We start from the raw sequence: 9,495 nt of genomic DNA, 5'->3' as shown, positions 1-9,495 counted from the left end.
GACCTGTGGCTTTTCTGTCCCCCAGGTTTTGGGGCTGGTTCTGTGGTATCGCAAAGGCAGACATCACAGAGCTGGAGTTAGAGCCACGTGAAGTAGCACTAGAAAAGCCAAATCTCACAACATGTGTTTTCAAGATCAGTCAGCCCAGTCGGAAACGTTATATTGTACCATAAAGTAGAAACAAGCTATAAAAAATGGCCAGAATCTCCATGAAACTTGAAATCTATCTATACTGTGTCATACAGCATGTGAAGTAGCAATGATGGGGGCTCTGAGCAGGCTCCAGACACAGGTACTGAGACACGGCAGAACCCATGAGAACGCTGTTGATTCACCCTGATTATTCTAATGTTGGCTTCAGTTTGTTCTTAGCTTTTGTCTGCGTACCATGCTCCTGCCGCACAGTCTCTATGCAGGCTGTAAGACTAGCAGTGGGAGCGCAGCCAGAAACCTCTTTCAGCTCTTGGGCAGCCTTCATCATGGCAGAGTGATCATCGTGCTGCTTGTTGAAAGTGTTGGCGATGTCGGAGAACAGGGTGTCAATGGCACGTACATTTACCAGCTTCATCATGAGCTTCCCCTCCTTACTGAAGACCCCTGGGGAAATCAAAGACCCAAAGGAATTTCAGAGTTGGCAATAGAATAAATCAACCAGGGACTTGGGGAAGGGGTGAAGGACAAGGAAAACTTGCTTGAAATGAGCATGGGACCCTAATTTAGATGCCATGATCAGCTACAGACCCTGCAGTGGGCTTTGGGAGTTCTTCTGTTGCCTGATATCACAACTTGACAAAAGGAAGGATAAATTCTGAGCAATTTATAACAAAGCCATTTGGAGCAGGGGTGCAGGGGGAGCACTGAAATGGTTGAAACCGTGCAAATTAATAATTTCCAAAGTGGTAGAAAAAGTTGCAATGACTTTTTAGTTTGAAATGTAAATTGACTATTGAATCATTCATCTCACTCTGCAAGTTTTCAAAATGCCATATAGGTGAAGAACTCTCCATAGTTAGCAGAAACACATAATCTGTTATCGGGTCTGAGACTAGATCACACTGAAAAGCTCTGCAATGCATAAAGTATGATATTGCTATGCCAGATGCTTCAGAGGGAAGGCAAAGAACCCCTTGGTATGGAGGTGTGGATTATGTGGCCTCCACAAGGCTCTTCCTTTGCCAGGAAGAAAAAAAGACAGTGGTTTTTACACTTTGTGGCTAAAAATCATCCAATCACATTGGATAAAATATGCTGATTTACAGTAGCAAAGGATCTAGTTCAGTAATTTTTCATACCTCCAGTAGATTAAAGTTTTTCTCCACTAAGCAAATCCTTCCTTCTTATACAAAGAGAATACATAGGCCAAAGTTTCAAATCCTTTTAGAGCATGCTCAGTTCACAATAATTTTAATCAGAATTTGACATTCAAATCCCTTAGGCAGCTCATGAAATTGCAAAGCTGTTGCACCACTGGAGCCCTAATTAAAAGCTCAGTTATCCAACTGGAAATCAACCACTGGTTCCATGACAGCACTCCTAGACCATAGTTTGTTTTACAAACCTGCAGAAATCCAATTGCATCTCCTGTGCAATGGAATACATGATCCATTTGCTAGCAATATTTCCAACAAATGTCAGCGAGGTTTGTTTTTTTATAGAAGGAAAACTTCAGTCTCAGTTTTAAACAATAAAATCTGTTTTAGTAAGTTTCCCTGTTGCCAAATTAACGCTGCGTGTGCTTTGCTCCTCTACTTTGCTTTTATGTGTCTCAGTTTCCTTAAAAAAAACCAACAACAACAACAAAAAAAGGAGCACGGAGGGAACATGGTTTTTTTCCAATAAAGTGATGGATCCTAATGATAAATAGAAATGAAGAATCTGTTCTCTGGGGTGCCACAGAAGATCAAGATGTTCCTTCAGACTTATAACAGTGTAAGAGAAGGAAAAATTACTTTCTATCAAATTTCAGCCAGTTGCATAAAAGTTATTTAAAGTAAAGTCAATGAATAAATAAATACTTCATTAGACTACTCTGAAGGGTATTATATAGAACTAATTTAAGGAAAATTCAGAGCAAAGTCTGAGCTAATTATTGATCCCACAGCTTACCCTCTTCAGCACTAGTTCTTGGCTCCCTTCCTACTAAACGACTAGAACTGGTCTTTGACAGAAAGTTGGGTTTTTAAGAAAATGAAAATATTCAAATAAAATGCCTTGTTTTCTGGAGAAAATCAGACTTTTATTTAAAAACAAAACAAAAAAAACCCTGGAAAACATTACAGGTTTTTGTCTTTACTGAAAGTTAAAACATTTAATCAAAAGCCTAAGAGAGTCCTGTTCTAAAAGATCATCTCAATGTTTTCTTGGAAGGGTATTTCAGCTGTCCCAGTTTTAGTCTGTGAGTGGCTGTCCTGGGCACTTGTCCCCTCCTGTGATGTCCCATTTCTCTCCAATGAGATGGGAGGTTGGGGCTCATTGGGAGGGATGTAGTGAGATAAGGTGAGTTGGCCCATGTGGGAAAATTGATCCAAACTGCAGCTCCCACAAACTGAAAAATACTAGCTTTTAATTTTTTTCAAGTACAAATTTTGTCACTTTTAGTCCAGCCAATTAAATAAGGTTTCTTTTATTTCCCCTTCTGTGACCCTCACCAAAACTTCAGTTATTTGGAGCCTTGGGAACATTTTACATGAGCGGTGGCACAGAGCTGGACTTGCGTTGTGTCTTGTGCTGGAGAATTTATGACTAAATTAAGCATTACAAATGGAAACTGTCCTTGCACACTCCTTTCAATGAACCTTTGCATTGCCATGCAGGATAGTAAAGTCAGCACATCCAACTAACTCATTGGGCTGGAAAAAATGTCCTAATTTGTTTTATACTTTTTGCTCATACAATGTTATTTTGATCTTCACTGGAGTTTCTATGTCATATAAATAATCCATTGCACATTCTGCAGCTTTGACACTTTTTTAGTCTGTGCTTCTTGTAAACAAACTATTTTGGGGGATCCTTGAATTTTCCTTCATTTCTACTGAATTTAGTATTTTTCACTTCCTGTCTTAAATTATCCCAGAGTGGCTACCCATTAGCAGCCCTGCAGTGACTTTTAGAAATGCTTGGCAGTTTGCAAAGCAGTTAGGTTTCTTCTGGATGAAAAGCGCTGTATAAATGTGAGGTCATTTACCATTTAACATACTCTTTTATAACTGCATGTTTACAGTCTCTGGCAGGAGGTCCACACCATTATTTTTTTGTTACTGCCGATGGCAGAAAGTGGGGTGCTGACAATCTGTGCACATGCGTTTCTTGTGTATCTGTGTACAATTCTTGTGTTTCTTGTGTACAATTTCAGCGTTGGAGCATTTTTGGATGAGTACCAGAATTTACTAATTATCACTTTAACCACTATCCACAAAGAAGGGGGTGAGGGGTGAAACGTCCAAAGAAAATAGTTAAAACCTTATTACCAATGTTTCGACAGGGCTGCCTTGTATTTACAGGAAGGGGTTCCCGCTGTGAAAAAGAAAGAAAGTTATGATGTCTTTTTCAAACAGAGGAGGAATCGGCTTTCTTTACACAACAGTTTTCTCCACGTATATGTTTTCCAGAGGGAAACGCCGCACGACGGGGGGAAAGGGACTCTTGAGCAGACCAGCCAAGCAGGAGGGTCTGGATGGATTGGACCGGACCACCTGCATTAAGTCATAACTCACTGGACCACACGTTCAGAAAGTGTATGAACCGTGCGACCCAAAGACAGGAAAACTTTACATCAAAATACCAGCTAAAACTCAGATTTGGAAAGCTCTGAGTAGGGCACGATGCCGGTTTCTCTCACCTCTCCCACCAGAGTCTGTACAGCTTTCCCTATGTCTTTTGCGGCTCCAGCAGAAACCTTGTCGTCTCCCCATCCGTCTGTTTCTGAGCCAACATCCAAACGCTTTGCTAACGCTTGGCTACCTCGGAGAAAAGGCAGTGCCTGCGCCCTGCGAAGCAATCAGAGGTAATCTACCAGGTGATGCCTGACGGTGTGCTGGCACCGAACTCTCTCACTGAGCTTTGGTTAAACGGAGAAGGCCTTTTCTGGGTTTAGCCTCCATCACGAGCCCTGGTTTTACCACCAGAAGTTGTTACCTGCCTATCGTCACTACACCGCACACTTCATAACTCCCTGTACCAAATCCCACCTCCCGCTTCCCAGCTTGTCCTGGGACAAAATGCTGGAAAAAGCATTTGCCAGTCAGTTCAGGAAGTCTTTACAAATCGAAAAAGAAAGGTTAAAGAAATAGGGACTTTTTCTACCCTCCCAGTGTCCACATTTCTGGTTTGGTTTGGGTTTATTTGGGTTTTTTTCATTGGAAGCTGAGGACACTAACTCTTGCCTATCTGGCAGTGCAGCCTGTTCAACCCAGATACTGAACAGCATCTGATTCTGAGAACTACAGATCGAATCCTGCAGAAAAATTTCACAGGTTCACTTGACAATTGTGAAATTTCAGGGTTTTATACACAAAATTAAAAATATCTAAAATAGCAGCTATATTCAGATTAAAAAGCTGGATTGTGACTGCACTAATAGGCAAGCATGACAGCAACTTAAAAATAGCAGTGCTGGCTTTAATCCTTGTTTGGAAAATCAGTGAATAATCAGCAATTATATTTGTCTTCAGAATGTTTTATGTATTAATATATCAGATGAGTACGTCACTGTTAAAAATTATATAGTTTGGAACATGCTCTCCCTTGAAAAATTAATGAAAAAATTGTTTTTTTAAGTATGAAGAAAGGAGACCAGAGAAATCTTGTTAATCATGTCCTAGCAATAGCAATTCATAAATTCATTTTATGCTGTGGTACAGATGTAACATGGTTCTTGCCCCACAAGATTTACCAGGCCAGTTACTCTCTGAGATCTGTCTGGAAAACTAATATAATTAATTATTGCCCAAAATTATAAAACAATTTACTGTAGTCCCTAAAGACACGTAACACTTTTGGGGGCCAGGCTGGCACGCAGTGCATGCACAGCAGGAGGTTCCTTGTCTCACTGCACGGGTGGGAGAAGTGGCCACCACAACCCATGTCACCTTCACCCATGTGGACCCCGAGCAGAGATGGCAGGAGAGCAAGGGACCATTTACTGCCTCCTTAATCCTTCTGCAGACCCACAGAGCAGGATCAGACCCTTCTGGGTAAAAGCAGTGGCCAGCTTGCTTTGCAAGGGACATGACAAAATCTTTGTAGAAGATCTGTAGGAGGCTGGGGCTGATGGAGCTGGAGGGTGGTTGTAGGTGGGACGTGAAAGAACCACCAGTGGGATGAACCGGGGCTGGGTGAGCACCCAGGGCACAGCTCTGCTGCCTTGATTCCTCCCACTGAGGGGTATTCACTTATCCAGGCATCTTGGCATCGGGGCATTCTCACCCCGTCGCTGCCCTGACGTGGGAGATGCAGAAGTCCCTCTCTCTGTCCCCATCAGCCAAGCCACACGCGCAGAGGGGCCAGTCCATCTCTCAACGCGACAACTCCGTAACAGATCTTGTTACACACGGTGATACAGTCAACACCTCCTTCCCCTCCCCTTCTACTCTACGTCCTTCCTGCATCATGACAGCAATGGGGGAAGCCACTTTCTTACCTCTTCTGAAGTAGCTGAGATACAGCAACAGCAAAGGACAGACATGTTGATCTAAAAAAATCCCAGAAAAGGGGGACGTAAGAGTAAAGCGTCTTACTGGGACCTTTACAAAGCCTTCTTGCACCACAGGAAAACAACAGCAACCCAATTGCAAAACAACTGCAGCCCAAATATAGTCAGGACTTCATGTCATGGCACGTCCAGGGACTTCCCAGTGCAAAACGCTCCCTTGCTCGAATATTCACTGACAACGTTTCTTTTTAAGTCTGCGTTTTCCTTTCGGCAACGTTATGGCGTCTGACAAGTCGGCTTCCCTCCCTCTGTAAATAAACGTGGGATTATCAAACAAATACTTTGCTCTGGATTTCCTCCCAGCACGCCCTCCTGCTCCTTCTGGGACGGGGAGAGGGCAAAATCCAGATCACTGCCGACACCGGGAGAAACAAGGCCAGTCCTGGGGACAGCTGGGTACAAGAAGCATCTCCCTGCACACTGAGCAAGCGACATCATGGAAACATGGGGCTGCACCTACAACAGGATATTTTGTGGTGCCAATAAACCCGGCGGATTAGGACTGGATGGAGCAGTGCTCATCTTTGATCCTTGTGATTGCTTCCATACTGTGTTTGGCTGCTTTTCTTGAACGACGTGCCATGGCAGGAAGGTGATCCTGTGCAACCTGACACTGCGTTTCAACACTTGTCTCTCATCTCCGCGGACTCAATTTTTGTGAGCATTTCTGATTCCACCCTGCACGTACTGATTGGGCAATCTTATATATTCTATTAAACTGGACAAAATTCATCCTTCCCCTTACAGACTAAGAGTGAACTGGTGTTTACTGTAACAGAGCAACACGGGGAGCTGCAGCACACCTGGATGGCTAAATTTGCCAGTGTAGGCAGTGACCTGTAGCAGCAGTGCTAGAACTCACCCTCCTTGAGACAAAACAAAAGCTAGAGAGATTGGCGTCTCCCTCTTGGCTCTCAAAGGAACCTTCTTTGATTTTTGGAGGGCTCCTGTACTGCAGTTAGACAATCAGTTTCCAGCCAATAAAAGGCAGAGACACAGATTCATAAAAACTTTTTACATCTCATAAAACATAAAGTGCAACTGCTAAATTAGAAATTCAGATCTTCCACGTACTTGGCTGAATGGAAATGGAGACTCCAAATTGCTTATTATTAACCACAATGTGCTGGGCTGGTTTTAGTCTTTTCCCCCAAACCTCCTTCCCACCCCTGCTATGACATCTTTTCTCTTTTTCATACCAGTCTTTCAACCACGAATCCCAAGTCATAGTCAGATTTGTGTTTCAGTCTCAGGTCTCCTGCCCATTCTCTTACTCATATAAAATAGTGCAATTAATTTATTGCAGTCTCGCCACAGTTGTTTTATTCATCATCATTGTAAAGCTCCTGTGAAGTATGCCCGAGAGAGGTAATATCATTTTAACCAAACTGTCCTGATGAAAGAAAGCTGAGAACCCAGGGAGAAACAGTAAGCTTATATACCTAGAGTGTGTTCTGAGATAATATTTCTTCCAATAAAACATTATTTCATATGATAATGAGTATACAGCCTGTTCAGTGAAGAAGCCATGCAGTAAACATGTGGAAAAAGTCAGAAAGAAAAAACACCAGAGAGGAAAGACACCAGAACTAAGCTAAGTAAGCTGTGGCAAATTCATTGAGAGATCCACTCTTACCTCGTGAATGCGTTTGGGATGAAAACGTAACTGTCTTAAGTGTGTGCATAGCCAACAAAGAAATGATCACAGCTGTTTGACGGGTGCTAAAATGCAGCTGTGGTGGATGTTAAAGAGAGTGGTGACCCAACTCCAAGAGCAGAGAGAGCTCAGGGATAGCCAGAGGGTTTTGGAACCCCTCTTGGGATGAGGATCGTCCGTCCACAGCAAAAAGGCAGATCTGGGTCCTGGGGTTCTCCAAGACTGACTTTGTAATGTCTTTTGATCAACCAAGGCAACTTGATGGGTTCTGGCTACTCGTGATGGTACCTAAGGATTTACAGGGAGAAAAAGACAGGTCAGCCTTACAGACCATCAGTCTGAGCAAGCTGCCATGAGGTTAGCTAGCCTTTTTCATGAATCCGAGCTACGTTTTGGTTTACTTTGATTCAGTTAAGATTGGTGGTAGAAACCTTGACACATGTAATTGGGTTTTATGGGCTGTACGCATGCACCTAATTTGACTTTTACTATGTAAAATGGTATGTGTGAGTTTAAATCATGGCCTACAACTTGTCTCACTCAATGATTTCTTAATGCCAAGTTGAAGTGCTGAAATGGGCTCTCCATTTTTTGCTTTTCTAAAATTTTTCAGTCAATACTTCAAATCCTCTGAAGTTAGATTAGCCTGGGCCATTGACAAATAGCTGTCATTCTGCTTCCGGTCTATCTCTGTAGCCCACCAGTTTTTATTATCGTTCTTTTTAATGGCTATGTAGAACATTCAAAGGGTCTGCATATTAAAAAAAAAATAAATAAAATAATAAAAACAACAAGCTGAGATACAAAACTGGACTGTCTCACTATGACATAGTGCCATGAGGTTCCCAGACTGCTGTTAAGAAAATACAGCTCATACGTGTAGTGCCCCTGCCCAGCTATGCTTCATCTGCCAGGCGATGTTGAAATTGTGCCTTCCTGGCGCTGCCTTTATTTACCACAGTGGCATTGACTTCATGCGCTGCGGCCCTTTCCATTTGGGTTGCCTCAGCCAAGGTCATCATTGCGTAAAGCACGAGCCCGCAAATAGCAATTTCTTGCTATTTCTGAGGAGAATTACTAGTTCTGTTTGCATCAAGGACTGTGAGGAATCCCTGCTACACTTGGGACGTGGCAGAGCTGACTTAGTCAGAGTTTCTTGGATTAAGCAGTAAGAAAAAAAAAAAAAAGCTAGAAAGATGAGTCACTGCCGAGTGAAAATGTACTCTGTAGCTTCTCATGGAAATAAAGCTTTCTTAAAAATCATATGATGTGCCCCTATATATACTTTTTCTATATATTGATATAGACGTGAGAATCTATATGTAGATATAAACACACAAAGATTCAAGTAGGCGTGCACCCAGAAATGTATGTCTAAACATGTAACACCACATTCTGAATGGAGGTGAGCATATATGCCCAGGACATAAACCCTAAATCTACTGAAGGCATGGTACAGTATACCACCACGTGCCCCTTTTGTGCCTGCTTTGCAAAAAAAAAAAAAAAAAAAGCTTTAGGAAAATAAATGATCACGAGGAAATGATCCTCTGTGTAAGAGCTATGGCACATCAGATCCAGATTTTAAAGGTATTTCAATGCCCAGCTCTTGACGAAATCACAAACCAGATGTTCTGCTCATCTTCTGTCACATGCCCAGGGCAACGCAGAAACTCTGAGACATTTCGGAAGTGTGAACTTCTGACTTTTTAAAGTGTCTTTTCTTCATGGTTTTATTTTGAATTTCCCCTTTCCAGTCAGGTAATACAAAATTACAGGGGAAAAAAAGCAAATGTCATATGGATGAAAAATACTAATTCAAGATTTTGACTAGTAGGAGTATTTCTTTATTCTGCAAAGTGGCATTGTATGAACTCCTACCAGCTGATGAGGTTGCACTTACTCATTAGTGTAACTTTCACAATTTTGTCACTATCCAAATTTCCTACAGGTAACCCTACATGCTGGAGGGAACGCTGATGAAAACAGCAAAGTCGTTTGTCTTTTCTCACTTTCCCAATACCTGATTCATCATCTCAGAATTTCTGGGGCATATCCATCAGTGAAACAGAGATATTTCTGCCAATCTTTTACATGCTCACAGGAGAAGTCCAGCATCTTTAAGAAA

The 9,495-nt window shown here is 42.2% G+C and overlaps 1 long non-coding RNA gene across 1 annotated transcript; it reads right to left on the bottom strand.

Moving 5' to 3' along the window:
• Nucleotides 1–487: 487 nt before the first annotated feature.
• On the bottom strand, nt 488–5,752 carry LOC142604361 (uncharacterized). Its single transcript, XR_012838222.1, has 3 exons — nt 5,639–5,752; nt 3,468–3,513; nt 488–597 (listed from the first exon to the last, which is right to left on the bottom strand). It is a non-coding gene; the product is annotated as an uncharacterized LOC142604361 (long non-coding RNA).
• Between the last annotated feature and the right edge of the window lie 3,743 nt (nt 5,753–9,495).

Source organism: Balearica regulorum, chromosome 18 (assembly GCF_011004875.1).
Source record: "Balearica regulorum gibbericeps isolate bBalReg1 chromosome 18, bBalReg1.pri, whole genome shotgun sequence".
NCBI classification, from domain to species: domain Eukaryota; kingdom Metazoa; phylum Chordata; class Aves; order Gruiformes; family Gruidae; genus Balearica; species Balearica regulorum.
This window is presented reverse-complemented; position numbering and strand designations above follow the sequence as displayed.